Consider the following 16,761-nt stretch of genomic DNA (forward strand, 5'->3'; position numbering starts at 1 on the left):
ACTGATCAAATGTTGTAGTAGGTGAATGAATGTTAATGTTCTCCTTGATCTAGAAAGGAAGTCCTGGATTTAATGAACGAAGTCAACTTAGAGTACAACTAATTCTATTTTTTTTTTTAACAAATTCAACTTAGAGCACAACTAATTCTATACTTTTAAAAGCCAATTGAATTATATTACCCAAAGTATTCTAACCCAGATACTAATTCCACTGCAATAATTGTTAGGAAAAGTATTAAATAAAAGAACTAGCTGTAAGTTTTTTTAATCATACCTAGACGTAAAAAAAATAGTTTGTTATTTAAATTTTATAATTTGCTATATTGGTTTATTATTGTAGAAGTCCTAGTCAGGGTTGAATTAGGAACGTAGTGTCCAGGGGCGGAACCAGTTTTAAGTTAGCCGTAGCACAAGCTACGGCTCAAGTCCATATTCGTAGTACTAGTGTATTTTTTTCGGTTTTATACAAAAGATACCCCTCAATGATTAGGTAGGCTCCTCCAATGCCTCAGACAGACTCATCCAATGCCTCAGGAGACTCATCCAATGTCTTTATCCAATGCCTCAACAGACTCTTCCAATGTTTCAGGCAGACTCTTCCAAATATTTAAAGAAAATACTTTAAAATATTTTAAAAAAATACTAAAAATATTTTTTTAATTATATATTTTTTTAATTTAAAAAAAATATTTTTTTTAAATTTATATACGTAAAGTATTTTAAATTTATATATGAATAGTATTTTTTAAGTATTTTAATGATATCTTTACGTATATAAATTTAAAATATTTTTTTAATTTTAAAAAAATAATTGAAAAAATTAATTTAAATATTTTATTAAAGTATTTTTTAAAATTTTTATATATTTTCTTAAAATTAGCCAAGATATCTTTACGTATAAAAAATTTAAAAAAGTAATTTTTTTAAAGAGTTAATTACATAGTTAGTCCCTGTGGTTTGCATAAAATAACATACTTAGGTACTAATAGTTTAAAATCACATTCTAGGGTATTAACTTTTCATTTTGTAACGTTTGGAGGTATTAACGTTATTTGTAGGTTTAAAATCACATTCTATTAGTACCTAACTATGTTATTTTGTGCAAACCATAGGGACTAACTATGTTAATACCTTAGAAGTTAATACCTCCAAACGTTACAAAATGAAAAGTTAATACCCTAGAAGGTGATTTTAAACTATTAGTACCTAAGTATGTTATTTTGTGCAAACCACAGGGACTAACTGTGTAATTAACTCTTATAACTCTTTTTTAAATTTAAAAAAAATATATATATTTAGTATTTTTTTAAATATTTTAAAGTATTTTCTTAAAGTATTGGAGGAGTCTGCCTAAGGTATTGGAAGAGTCTGTTGAGGCATTCGATGAAGGCATTGGATGAGTCTCCTGAGGCATTGGATGAGTCTGCCTGAGGCATTGGAGGAGTCTACCTAATCATTGAGATACGTGTCACTTCCATATTTTAAGACGCATGAGAGGTCTTGAAAAAGGCATCCCGCGCATTTGAATCCGTGATGCCCCTCTCCAAAGACTCATGAGGTGGCTATTTTGGTAAGTCAAATTTTTTCTTGACTATTTTAGTAATTTTCTCATTTTATTACCCCAAAATATTCCAACCCAGCAAGATACTAATTCTATTGCAATAATTGTTAGGAAATTTATTAAATAAAAAAAACTAGCTGTAAGGGAGTGGGGGTGGTCTCAAGTGATGGAATTCTATCACTCACAAGAATTCAATCAAGTCCCGACATGTCATCTGCCACTATTCTATCACTCACAAGCATTTTTTAGTGGCACCCGTCATCACTCACCACACAACCATCTACAATCAAAAATAACTCACCACTTAATATTGAATAACGCGTGATATATATAACGAGTGACAAATTTCACTCGTGATATATGTTGGTGGAGGCGGTGTGCTAATATGTTTCACGAGTGATGGGAAGTCATCACGCTCCCACCCCCACTCTCCTAAGCAATAATTGTTAGGAGATTTATCAAATAAAAAAAAACTAGCTGTAACCTATTTTAATCATACCTAAAGTCAAAATAAAAAAAAATAGTTTGTTATTTGAATTTAAAATTTGTTTTAATGTTTTATTATTATAGAAGTCCTAGTCTGGGTTGAATTAGGAACATAGTGTCTATATAAATAATTGAGCAATGATGTAAAGTTTTTATAAGTCTTCTTTGTTAATACAAAAGAGTAGAGATGAAGTATTCCTCAATTCTTGGTGTGTGCAAGTTCGTACGTCATTGCCAGAAGCAATAGTTTTGAGGACTAAGTTGGGAGATAAAGAATTAACCATATACGGGTTGATGATTTAAGGGGTTTTGGGTTTATGGTGGTGGCCGATGATGGGTGATGGAAAAGACAACTGGAGAAAACATACGGGTTGATAATTTTTTTAGTACCTAGATTGTTGCCATAGGCCACGTGTTGGGGCGGCGACACCTTAGTCGTTTATAGCTAATGGCACGTTATGTATTGCGTTAACCATGGGCGATGCTTTTAAGGGGGGCGGGAGGGGCATCCAACCCCCCGAACTTTTCGGCCAGTAGTGTTATATATGTAGTTTTCGTATAGAAATTTTTGGGTATATGTGTTTTCGACCCCCCGGTTCTATAGAAATTTTTTGGTATATACGTTTTCGACCCCCCCCCCCAACCCCGAAAAAAATTTCAAGCTTCGCCACTGGCATTAACCATATGAAAAAATGCGTTTTGATATATCCAATCTAACTCAGTGTAACATATATAATGTATTGTGATTACAGTGTACAATGATAATATTAACGTGTGGTGCCTGCATGTGATATTATGCGTTTCTGACTTTGTTACACACGTCACGTTTGTGACATTAATGCCATTAGACACATATAAAAAAGTATGTCTCGGTCGTTGCGACGTAAAGTTGTGAAAGTAATTTAGATAGCAATGTAAAGTGGTTCGGCATTAACGTGGTTCGGCATAGATAAAAAAAATATAATAATGTGTCTCATGTTGCAGTGTAAGTTCATAAAAGTAATTTAAAAAAAATGAGGTGTCAAGTTATTAAATAGAAAAGTTTTGAGTGTCAAAGTTGTCAATTATCAAAAGTTAGAAGTGAATGTGTAACTTATATAAAAAAAATACGACGTAGGTGTCAATTTAGAAAGTTAGAAAGTGTAATAGTGTTTCTTAAAGAACACATGATGTAAATGTCAATTTAAACATTAGGAGACACAACCAGGTAAGCAGAAGTATTAGCATTTTTATTCATGTTTTTCTTAACAGACATTACATTAAGTTTAAACATTTCATTTTGGGTATAGCCCTTTTCAACAAACATATCACGCTTACTTAAAATAAATTTATCACTTTCAAAAACCAAACGAAAGCCAAACTTGTTAAGCATTCAACCCGACACAAGACTCTTGCATAAGTCAGGAACACAAAACACATTCTTCTAAGTGAGCTCTTTCCCAGAAGTCCACTTTAAGGTCACCTCACATTCTCCCTTGATGTCAGCTATGCAGCATATCCAATGTACAACTTCTCTTCTCCCATCACCTCTTTAAACGTATTAAAGAGGGTCTTGTGTGGGCACACATGGAGGGTTGCCCTAGTATCAACCTGTAACAACTCTCACCAAAATTATTACTTATTATTTTATTTTGTCCAATAGGAAACCCTAATTGAGACCCCAAGTAATCCTGCATAAACCCTAAAATTTTCAGAACAATCAGAATCAGGATCAGGGCCCCTAAAACTCAGGGGGGTAAACCCTGAGTTTTAAAATGAAAATTAAAAAAAAAATAAAAAAAATTAGTGAAATTTAATTTTAAAATGAAAATTAAAAAAATTTGGGAGTGATAGAATTCCATCACTAGTGATACCACCCTCCCTACATTTCTATCACTAGTATAGAATATTGGTTGATGACATGGCATGATTTGATTGGATAGTAGGAGTGATAGAAATCTATCACTAGTGACCACCACTCCTCCCCTTAAACCCCTTCAAAATCACTTCTCAATTTGATCCGTTGTTCCGCACGATTGTATAATTAATACAGATTGTGAACAGAGCAAAATGTTAAGCAATTTATATCCAGATTTTCATGATTTTTTTGTTAATGGATGTGGAGTAAAGGAGAAACACCCCCCCCTCTTCTAAATTACCTTTCGATTTTACACTGTTTATCAACTGTAAATACTCCGTTGAAGGCTGCCAAAAAGGTTAGATTTTTCACATTAATGTTTGACATAGAGGTGGATATATATTAAGGGGCAATTTCAAATATATTTCTTTACAAATTTGCAAAATATCATATATACCCATACAAAATTATAAATATCATATATATCCTTACAAAGTAGTTGAAATATCATATATATGTAGAAAAAGTATATCGTACATTACGGCTTAACGTACTTCACGTACAACAACGTGCGTGATTGTTCTATAACATGCGTGATTAATGTTTTCAATATGCGTAATTATTGTGTTTCAACATGCGTGATTTTGGATTTTTGAGGTATAACGGGCGTGGTTTTAAAATGAACGTGCTTAATTACATGTCGTACGTGAAGTACATTAAGCTCTAACGTACGTTAACCTTCCTCTAAAGTATATCGTACATACGGCTTAACGTACTTCACGTACAACAACGTGCGTGATTTGTTCTATAACATGCGTGATTAATGTTTTCAATATGCGTGATTATTGTGTTTCAACATGCGTGATTTTGGATTTTGGAGTTACAACGTTGATGTGTGTAAAATGCAACATATAAATCACATCAATTAAGGCATAAAACTAACCCTTTTTAAATACTAATGTTGGAAAAAGAGTGTTTTTGTCTTCCTTTTGTATTTTCAGGATGAAATGAGCTCAAAATCACAAAAGAAGCAAAAAGACAACTAATTCTACCATAAATACAAGAAAAGGAACAAAAGTAGACTGCCCGGACCCTCAACGGCACCTCCCAAGGCAAAGGAGAAGAAACAGAGTCTGAACACGCCCCGTGTCCAGCGAACACGGGGGCGTGCCCAGGAAGCAGCAGAAAAGACAAACCAGTAGAAGCTTCCATTGCCCACCACGGGGCCGTGTCCAGCGGGCACGGGGGCGTGGTGAAAGTACAGCAGGCGCATTAATTGTAATTCGCAATTACAATTAATGAAGAGAGAGAATGTCAGACGGGCACGGGGCCGTGTCCAGCGGGCACGGGGCCGTGTCCAGCGGACACGGGGCCGTGTCCAGCCTTCTGTTCAGCCTATAAATAGAGGAGCTTGGCTTCATTTTCTCTCATCCCTTGGCACACCACCTCTCTCACACTTCATCTACCACCCACCACCACCATAACACCATCATCCACCACCATCATCCATTGTCCATCGTAGAGTGTGTGAGTCGTCTCGGGATCCAAGATTGATCGTAAGAGTTCTTGACAATCAAGGCCATGTTTGCCTAAGTCTCTTACATCACTTGGTGAAGACAAGTGTTTAGTATAATACTTTTTATTTTTAATCTTTTGCACTTTTTATTTGGTTTTGTATTAATGACTTTAATAACTAGTTACTTATGTTGAAGGTGATCTTTCCTTATCGTTTGTCCGTGGTGTCTTGGCATTATTTTACTGTCTATATAAAATAAAAGATTTTCACCATTCATATCTCCACGGTCTATATGGAGGTATGTTGGCTACCTGGTCGGGGGTTAAGGGAACGGTTTGGTAAGGGTCTTGCCCTTGTTCAGCGTTTAGAGGTCCTGCTTGGGACCTGGGTCAAATTTAGTAGGATCTCCTTCAATGCCCATAGGTATTGGATGGCGGGGATCCAAACTCTTTGACCCCCTCATAAGTTAACTACTATTAATACTATAACCCGGCTATTTAGGACTGTATCCCTGCTGACTCAGACTACTTAGCCGAGGGTAACGTCACCGCCAAAAGCGGGGCCTACCACAATTTGCATTAATAACTTAATTAATTATCTTTCAATAATCCGACCCTTTAGGATTGTATCCTTGCTGACTCAAACTACTGGGTTGAGGGTAACGTCGCCTTCAAAAGAGGGGCCTACTACAATAACTAAGATAATCTCTTAAACAAGAGCAAAAGTGCAAAAATAATCAAAGGTTATACTAATACACGTGTCGGATCCAAGTGATTCATCTTGTCTATCTGTTTTTATTTTATTTTATTTTCAGCATTTAGTTAGTTTTTATTTTTCTTAGTTTAAAACATTTTTCTAACTTTTTGATTTGATTAGACGTTGAGGATAAACCGGTATTAAAAGCTCTTGTGTCCTTGGACGACCTCGGTATCTTACCAACACTATACTACGTCCACGATGGGTGCACTTGCCCATATGTGTGTTTAGTGTTAGTAAATATCGTGTTTTATAAATTTAAAACTTGGCTAAAAGTGTAAAAAGAGGCTTAAATACTCATAAAAATATAACACACTTCACGCACATCAAGTTTTTGGCGCCGCTGCCGGGGACACAAGGATTTTAAGAAAGTTAGGAATCAACGGCCTAATCATATTTTTATTTTTCTTTAATTTTTTAGGATTTTTTTTAGTTTTTCAGCTTCTGCAGAGCTCAGCACGGGGCCGTGCCTGGTCGGACACGGGCCGTGCTCAGCATCGTTACTGGCAGTTTTTGTTTTTCAAGTTACAGAAGGCTGACCACGGGGCCGTGCCGGTGCAACACGGGGCCGTGTCCAACTTCCAGTAACTGGGATCTGAAAAACAATCACTGTAATTCCGACCACGGGGCCGTGTTCGCTCAACACGGGGCCGTGGTGAACCTTCTGACCAACATTCTTTTTTGTTTTTATTGCAGGACTTGGAACCCGACGCCAACCTCACGTAGTGTATGAGCTCCAGTTCCAATAAAGACATAAAAGAACCATTAGAAGAACCCGAACGCTTTCTCAGAAAAAGGTTAAAAGCCAAAAACCAAGAGAAGGTTTCGGGTGATCCACCTCCAATGGCGGACCAACGTACCCTTATGGATTATCTACGGCCCATCGTAGGTAATCTGGGCGCCGCTATCAATGCTCCGAATGTCGAAGCCAATAACTTCGAGCTTCGACCGCATTTGATACAAATGCTCCAAAACTCCGCAACCTTCCACGGGCTTGCGGACGAGGATCCCCATCTACATATAACTAATTTCTTAGAAATATGTGATACCTTTCGGATCAATGGAGCATCAAACGACGCCATCCGCCTCCGTATGTTACCATTCTCACTAAAAGACCGAGCGAAAGCTTGGCTCAACGCCCTCCCAGCTGGTTCGGTAAACACCTGGGATGAACTAGCCCAAAAATTTCTATATAAGTATTTCCCTCCCGCTAAAACTGCTAAATTAATGACTGAAATTAATACATACTCACAAGAGGACGGGGAATCCTTATATGAAACTTGGGAAAGGTTCAAGGAGCTATTACGCAAGTGTCCCCATCACGGCCTCGCAATATGGCAACAAGTATCCACTTTCTACAATGGATTGTTGCCACACACTAGGCAGACACTTGATTCTAGCTCCGGGGGACTTTTAGGTAATCGACGCCCACACGAAATATATAATCAGATTGAGGAAATTGCTCAAAACAATTTTCAATGGCACACCCCCCGGGGAAATAAGTCTATCGCCCTGGGCGCCCATAAGGTCGACGAAAGCACTTCTTTACAAGCCCAAATCGAGGCCCTTTCTTCAAAAATAAAAAAAATAGAAATGACAAAAACCGTCTCGGTTATGGCTTGTGAAGGGTGTGGTGGGTCACATGAAAATTGGAGTTGCATGAAAGAAACGGACGATCAACAAGAAATGGTAAACTACATTGATAACAGACCTAGGCCGTCGGGTCCCCCAACGGGAACTTACAACCAAGGATGGCGAAACCACCCAAACCTTGGTTGGAGGGAACCCGGCAATAGTAGTAACCAACAAGCCCAACGAACAAACTTTCAGCAATCAAGAAATGAGTCACAAAATTTCACTCAACAACAAGGTGGACGAGAAAGGCTCGAAGATACTATATCTCGCCTCGTCTCTGACACTGATAAGAAAAACTCGGAAAGATTTCTACAATTAGAATCTAATTTTAGGAATCAACAAGCTAGCATTCAAAACATAGAAAAACAAATAAATCAAATAGCTCAAAACTTTTCCGAGAAACCGCAAGGCGCATTACCTAGCAATACCGAAACAAACCCAAAGGCGCAAGTTCACCTCATCACACTACGAAACCGCACCGTAGGGCCTGCAGAAGTACAACCACCTACGGAAGAAACGATGCCAACACCTCTGCAGGAAAAGAACTCTCCTCCATCACCAGAGCCTACCAAGGCTCCTCGAGTTCCGTACCCCGGTAGGTTAATTCGTCAAAACCACAATGAGCAATTCGCAAAGTTCGAAAGTCTGTTAAAACAATTGCATGTCAATATTCCTTTTATCGAAGTCCTAACCCAAAGGCCCAAATACTCTAAATTTATGAGAGACTTCCTTACACATAAAAAGAAAATTGAAAATTTGCAATTAGTTAATTTAGGCGAAGAATGCTCTGCCCTCGTACTCAATAAACTACCCCAAAAGAAAATCGATCCCGGAAGTTTCACGATTCCATGCTCAATAGGGGAATCGCCCGTTCGCAATGCCTTGGCCGACCTAGGGGCTAGCATTAACCTCATGCCCTCATCAATGTTCAAAAGGCTTGGCTTGGGAACCACGAGCCCTACAAAAATAAGCATACAACTCGCTGATCGATCCGTAAAGTTCCCACAAGGTGTCATCGAGAATGTCTTGGTAAGGGTAAGCAGATTCGTTTATCCAGTTGACTTTGTCATACACGATATGGAGGAAGACACCGAGGTCCCCCTTATACTAGAGAGACCCTTCCTTGCCACGGCACAAGCAGTGGTAGACATGAATGACGGAACACTCACTTTGAGGTATGGGGATGATGAGGTGAAGTTCGAAGTTGGGAAGAGAATAGAGGACGACGACCCAGTAAACTACATGAAGGTTATTGATTCAAGCTTGGATGCTGCTCTCCGACGGTGTAACATGGGAAGCAAGGCATCCCACTCAGAATATATATAACCTCAAATCGGGTCTAGCCAAGGACCCTTATAAACGTGGCGCACCACGGAGGAATTCCGCGGAACTATCCTTAGTTTAGTTTAATCTTTTAGTTTTTGCAGAATAAAACACACTCATGGTGGTAATGGATGAAAAAGGGAACGAGAAAAATGGAACCATGCACGAAGAACAGAGCAACCCGACAAAAATCTCCATCACAGAAGGCTCAACACGGGCCGTGCCCAACCAACACGGCCCCGTGCTGAGCCCCTGCAGAAAATCACCCAGTTCAGGTAACTGGACACGGGCCGTGTTCAGCGGACACGCCCCCGTGTCCAGGCTTCTGTTTCAATTCTCTAATTTTTGTTACTGGCACTTGACCACGGGCCGTGCCCAGTCAACACGGGGCCGTGTCCAGGATGCCAGTAACACAAAACTTTGCTTTTAAACCCACTTTTACACATTCTAATCAACCAAAAACATTATTTTTGGACACATTGAGGACAATGTGTAATTTAAGTGTGGGGGGGATGCTAAAACCTTGAAATTTTGCAAAATCCTAAACACAAGCCTTACACAAAACTCTATTGGAACCGCTAAACACCCCAAATTTTTTCAAAAACTTTTCATTTTTTTTATTTACTTGTCTTAGTTTAAGTTGGGAATAACAAGTTCTAAAAAGGTTATATTTTTACAAGTTTACAACCGATAGCGTCGTGATAAAAAAAGAACCAACATAAGAAAATTATGAAACGGCATAACAAGTCTAGTTAAAAATTCGATTATATATACTTGGTCACATAAAAACCCATTCCCACAAAAGTGAGTTTTGAGCCTTTATTGAGCACAAAAATATACATATCTAGATTAGATGCTCATTTTTCGTTTCTTGTGTGAATAGCCGCTTGGTTCTTACAAATCTAGAACTTGCCACGACGATACATTCCCGGTCCTTACCAACTTAAACCCAAGTAAGTAAATGATGGAGGCATTAGGACTAACCATTTTTCTTTCAAAACCATTATTTTTCATTTTTTTATCACCTACCCAAAAATCCCCCTAGATAGCCCCTTTGAGCCTAAACCTTTCATTTCATTACCCCAAAACCCTTTTTACCCACCAAAAACCTTTTTATTTTTTTTCACCCTTTATTTTAGTAACAAGCTCGTTTTTTTTCGTAAACTCACCTTTTTATGTGACGATCAAAAAATATATATATATATATATATATATATATATATATGATGAAGTCAAAAACAAACAAAAGCTATATAAAAGCTTGTTTGGAGAAATACTTCAAAATAAAAAAGTCACTAAAAACAAGGTATTTTACGAAAACCGACGCTTGTTACGATTTTCGCCCTTTTTACTAACCACTAACCCAACCACCCACCTTTAACCCAAGCCTAACCCTAAACCCCAAAAGTCCTCTTGATATTTACAAAGGTAAAAAGTTAAAAAGGAGGAGGATTGATTGCTTGGCAAGCCTATGGAAGGCGTAAGTTCCATGCCGCTCTCGAGTGATTCACTAAAAATATACACCTTCGGCCGAGTGTTGAGTGATCTCCCGTGAGGTATGTGAACTTGTATATAAATAGAATTTTAATAAGGCATGCTATGCCCAAATAAGTAATTTATCTTATGAAAAGTTCAAAATAAATCATAACGAATAGGATTGTAAATAAATAAAAATAAACTTATAAAGACCTTGGATTCCCGACACTCTAGGACAAGCTAAAAAACTTCTCTTCTACCTATTCCATTTGAGAGTGTAAGCCACATTTAAAGAGTTTTGCTTGAGGACAAGCAAAAGTTCAAGTGTGGGGGTATTTGATGTGTGTAAAATGCAACATATAAATCACATCAATTAAGGCATAAAACTAACCCTTTTTAAATACTAATGTTGGAAAAAGAGTGTTTTGTCTTCCTTTTGTATTTTCAGGATGAAATGAGCTCAAAATCACAAAAGAAGCAAAAAGACAACTAATTCTACCATAAATACAAGAAAAGGAACAAAAGTAGACTGCCCGGACCCTCAACGGCACCTCCCAAGGCAAAGGAGAAGAAACAGAGTCTGAACACGCCCCGTGTCCAGCGAACACGGGGGCGTGCCCAGGAAGCAGCAGAAAAGACAAACCAGTAGAAGCTTCCATTGCCCACCACGGGGCCGTGTCCAGCGGGCACGGGGGCGTGGTGAAAGTACAGCAGGCGCATTAATTGTAATTCGCAATTACAATTAATGAAGAGAGAGAATGTCAGACGAGCACGGGGCCGTGTCCAGCGGACACGGGGCCGTGTCCAGCCTTCTGTTCAGCCTATAAATAGAGGAGCTTGGCTTCATTTTCTCTCATCCCTTGGCACACCACCTCTCTCACACTTCATCTACCACCCACCACCACCATAACACCATCATCCACCACCATCATCCATTGTCCATCGTAGAGTGTGTGAGTCGTCTCGGGATCCAAGATTGATCGTAAGAGTTCTTGACAATCAAGGCCATGTTTGCCTAAGTCTCTTACATCACTTGGTGAAGACAAGTGTTTAGTATAATACTTTTTATTTTTAATCTTTTGCACTTTTTATTTGGTTTTGTATTAATGACTTTAATAACTAGTTACTTATGTTGAAGGTGATCTTTCCTTATCGTTTGTCCGTGGTGTCTTGGCATTATTTTACTGTCTATATAAAATAAAGATTTTCACCATTCATATCTCCACGGTCTATATGGAGGTATGTTGGCTACCTGGTCGGGGGTTAAGGGAACGGTTTGGTAAGGGTCTTGCCCTTGTTCAGCGTTTAGAGGTCCTGCTTGGGACCTGGGTCAAATTTAGTAGGATCTCCTTCAATGCCCATAGGTATTGGATGGCGGGGATCCAAACTCTTTGACCCCCTCATAAGTTAACTACTATTAATACTATAACCCGGCTATTTAGGACTGTATCCCTGCTGACTCAGACTACTTAGCCGAGGGTAACGTCACCGCCAAAAGCGGGGCCTACCACAATTTGCATTAATAACTTAATTAATTATCTTTCAATAATCCGACCCTTTAGGATTGTATCCTTGCTGACTCAAACTACTGGGTTGAGGGTAACGTCGCCTTCAAAAGAGGGGCCTACTACAATAACTAAGATAATCTCTTAAACAAGTGCCAAAGTGCAAAAATAATCAAAGGTTATACTAATACACGTGTCGGATCCAAGTGATTCATCTTGTCTATCTGTTTTTATTTTATTTTATTTTTCAGCATTTAGTTAGTTTTTATTTTTCTTAGTTTAAAACATTTTTCTAACTTTTTGATTTGATTAGACGTTGAGGATAAACCGGTATTAAAAGCTCTTGGGTCCTTGGACGACCTCGGTATCTTACCAACGCTATACTACGTCCACGATGGGTGCACTTGCCCATATGTGTGTTTAGTGTTAGTAAATATCGTGTTTTATAAATTTAAAACTTGGCTAAAAGTGTAAAAAGGGGCTTAAATACTCATAAAAATATAACACACTTCACGCACATCAAGTTTTTGGCGCCGCTGCCGGGGACACAAGGATTTTAAGAAAGTTAGGAATCAACGGCCTAATCATATTTTTATTTTTCTTTAATTTTTTAGGATTTTTTTTAGTTTTTCAGCTTCTGCAGAGCTCAGCACGGGGCCGTGCCTGGTCGGACACGGGCCGTGCTCAGCATCGTTACTGGCAGTTTTTGTTTTTCAAGTTACAGAAGGCTGACCACGGGGCCGTGCCGGTGCAACACGGGGCCGTGTCCAACTTCCAGTAACTGGGATCTGAAAAACAATCACTGTAATTCCGACCACGGGGCCGTGTTCGCTCAACACGGGGCCGTGGTGAACCTTCTGACCAACATTCTTTTCTGTTTTTATTGCAGGACTTGGAACCCGACGCCAACCTCACGTAGTGTATGAGCTCCAGTTCCAATAAAGACATAAAAGAACCATTAGAAGAACCCGAACGCTTTCTCAGAAAAAGGTTAAAAGCCAAAAACCAAGAGAAGGTTTCGGGTGATCCACCTCCAATGGCGGACCAACGTACCCTTATGGATTATCTACGGCCCACCGTAGGTAATCTGGGCGCCGCTATCAATGCTCCGAATGTCGAAGCCAATAACTTCGAGCTTCGACCGCATTTGATACAAATGCTCCAAAACTCCGCAACCTTCCACGGGCTTGCGGACGAGGATCCCCATCTACATATAACTAATTTCTTAGAAATATGTGATACCTTTCGGATCAATGGAGCATCAAACGACGCCATCCGCCTCCGTATGTTTCCATTCTCACTAAAAGACCGAGCGAAAGCTTGGCTCAACGCCCTCCCAGCTGGTTCGGTAAACACCTGGGATGAACTAGCCCAAAAATTTCTATATAAGTATTTCCCTCCCGCTAAAACTGCTAAATTAATGACTGAAATTAATACATACTCACAAGAGGACGGGGAATCCTTATATGAAACTTGGGAAAGGTTCAAGGAGCTATTACGCAAGTGTCCCCATCACGGCCTCGCAATATGGCAACAAGTATCCACTTTCTACAATGGATTGTTGCCACACACTAGGCAGACACTTGATTCTAGCTCCGGGGGACTTTTAGGTAATCGACGCCCACACGAAATATATAATCAGATTGAGGAAATTGCTCAAACCAATTTTCAATGGCACACCCCCCGGGGAAATAAGTCTATCGCCACGGGCGCCCATAAGGTCGACGAAAGCACTTCTTTACAAGCCCAAATCGAGGCCCTTTCTTCAAAAATAAAAAAAAGTAGAAATGACAAAAACCGTCTCGGTTATGGCTTGTGAAGGGTGTGGTGGGTCACATGAAAATTGGAGTTGCATGAAAGAAACGGACGATCAACAAGAAATGGTAAACTACATTGATAACAGACCTAGGCCGTCGGGTCCCCCAACGGGAACTTACAACCAAGGATGGCGAAACCACCCAAACCTTGGTTGGAGGGAACCCGGCAATAGTAGTAACCAACAAGCCCAACGAACAAACTTTCAGCAATCAAGAAATGAGTCACAAAATTTCACTCAACAACAAGGTGGACGAGAAAGGCTCGAAGATACTATATCTCGCCTCGTCTCTGACACTGATAAGAAAAACTCGGAAAGATTTCTACAATTAGAATCTAATTTTAGGAATCAACAAGCTAGCATTCAAAACATAGAAAAACAAATAAATCAAATAGCTCAAAACTTTTCCGAGAGACCGCAAGGCGCATTACCTAGCAATACCGAAACAAACCCAAAGGCGCAAGTTCACCTCATCACACTACGAAACCGCACCGTAGGGCCTGCAGAAGTACAGCCACCTACGGAAGAAACGATGCCAACACCTCTGCATGAAAAGAACTCTCCTCCATCACCAGAGCCTACCAAGGCTCCTCGAGTTCCGTACACCGGTAGGTTAATTCGTCAAAAGACCAATGAGCAATTCGCAAAGTTCGAAAGTCTGTTAAAACAATTGCATGTCAATATTCCTTTTATCGAAGTCCTAACCCAAAGGCCCAAATACTCTAAATTTATGAGAGACTTCCTTACACATAAAAAGAAAATTGAAAATTTGCAATTAGTTAATTTAGGTGAAGAATGCTCTGCCCTCGTACTCAATAAACTACCCCAAAAGAAAATCGATCCCGGAAGTTTCACGATTCCATGCTCAATAGGGGAATCGCCCGTTCGCAATGCCTTGGCCGACCTAGGGGCTAGCATTAACCTCATGCCCTCATCAATGTTCAAAAGGCTTGGCTTGGGAACCACGAGCCCTACAAAAATAAGCATACAACTCGCTGATCGATCCGTAAAGTTCCCACAAGGTGTCATCGAGAATGTCTTGGTAAGGGTAAGCAGATTCGTTTATCCAGTTGACTTTGTCATACTCGATATGGAGGAAGACACCGAGGTCCCCCTTATACTAGGGAGACCTTTCCTTGCCACGGCACAAGCAGTGGTAGACATGAATGACGGAACACTCACTTTGAGGTATGGGGATGATGAGGTGAAGTTCGAAGTTGGGAAGAGAATAGAGGACGACGACCCAGTAAACTACATGAAGGTTATTGATTCAAGCTTGGATGCTGCTCTCCGACGGTGTAACATGGGAAGCAAGGCATCCCACTCAGAAGATATATAACCTCAAATCGGGTCTAGCCAAGGACCCTTATAAACGTGGCGCACCACGGAGGCATTCCGCGGAACTATCCTTAGTTTAGTTTAATCTTTTAGTTTTTGCAGAATAAAACACACTCATGGTGGTAATGGATGAAAAAGGGAACGAGAAAAATGGAACCATGCACGAAGAACAGAGCAACCCGACAAAAATATCCATCACAGAAGGCTCAACACGGGCCGTGCCCAACCAACACGGCCCCGTGCTGAGCCCCTGCAGAAAATCACCCAGTTCAGGTAACTGGACACGGGCCGTGTTCAGCGGACACGCCCCCGTGTCCAGGCTTCTGTTTCAATTCTCTAATTTTTGTTACTGGCACTTGACCACGGGGCCGTGCCCGGTCAACACGGGGCCGTGTCCAGGATGCCAGTAACACAAAACTTTGCTTTTAAACCCACTTTTACACATTCTAATCAACCAAAAACATTATTTTTGGACACATTGAGGACAATGTGTAATTTAAGTGTGGGGGGGATGCTAAAACCTTGAAATTTTGCAAAATCCTAAACACAAGCCTTACACAAAACTCTATTGGAACCGCTAAACACCCCAAATTTTTTCAAAAACTTTTATTTTTTTTATTTACTTGTCTTAGTTTAAGTTGGGAATAACAAGTTCTAAAAAGGTTATATTTTTACAAGTTTACAACCGATAGCGTCGTGATAAAAAAAGAACCAACATAAGAAAATTATGAAACGGCATAACAAGTCTAGTTAGAAATTCGATTATATATACTTGGTCACATAAAAACCCATTCCCACAAAAGTGAGTTTTGAGCCTTTATTGAGCACAAAAATATACATATCTAGATTAGATGCTCATTTTTCGTTTCTTGTGTGAATAGCCGCTTGGTTCTTACAAATCTAGAACTTGCCACGACGATACATTCCCGGTCCTTACCAACTTAAACCCAAGTAAGTAAATGATGGAGCATTAGGACTAACCATTTTTCTTTCAAAACCATTATTTTTCATTTTTTTATCACCTACCCAAAAATCCCCCTAGATAGCCCCTTTGAGCCTAAACCTTTCATTTCATTACCCCAAAACCCTTTTTACCCACCAAAAACCTTTTTATTTTTTTTCACCCTTTATTTTAGTAACAAGCTCGTTTTTTTTTCGGAAACTCACCTTTTTATGTGACGATCAAAAATATATATATATATATATATATATGATGATGAAGTCAAAAACAAACAAAAGCTATATAAAAGCTTGTTTGGAGAAATACTTCAAAATAAAAAAGTCACTAAAAACAAGATATTTTACGAAAAACCGACGCTTGTTACGATTTTCGCCCTTTTTACTAACCACTAACCCAACCACCCACCTTTAACCCAAGCCTAACCCTAAACCCCAAAAGTCCTCTTGAATTTACAAGGTAAAAAGTTAAAAAGGAGGGAGGATGATTGCTTGGCAAGCCTATGGAAGGCGTAAGTTCCATGCCGCTCTCGAGTGATTCACTAAAAATATACA

General features: G+C 39.3%; 2 non-coding genes across 2 annotated transcripts; both read right to left on the reverse strand.

Moving 5' to 3' along the window:
• Nucleotides 1-7,377: 7,377 nt before the first annotated feature.
• Nucleotides 7,378-7,484, reverse strand: LOC118489968. The gene has a single exon (XR_004887979.1). It is a non-coding gene; the product is annotated as a small nucleolar RNA R71 (small nucleolar RNA).
• Nucleotides 7,485-13,509: 6,025 nt separating this feature from the next.
• Nucleotides 13,510-13,616, reverse strand: LOC118489969. Its single transcript, XR_004887980.1, has one exon. It is a non-coding gene; the product is annotated as a small nucleolar RNA R71 (small nucleolar RNA).
• Nucleotides 13,617-16,761: the final 3,145 nt, after the last annotated feature.

Source organism: Helianthus annuus, chromosome 2 (genome assembly GCF_002127325.2).
Source record: "Helianthus annuus cultivar XRQ/B chromosome 2, HanXRQr2.0-SUNRISE, whole genome shotgun sequence".
Lineage (NCBI taxonomy): Eukaryota > Viridiplantae > Streptophyta > Magnoliopsida > Asterales > Asteraceae > Helianthus > Helianthus annuus.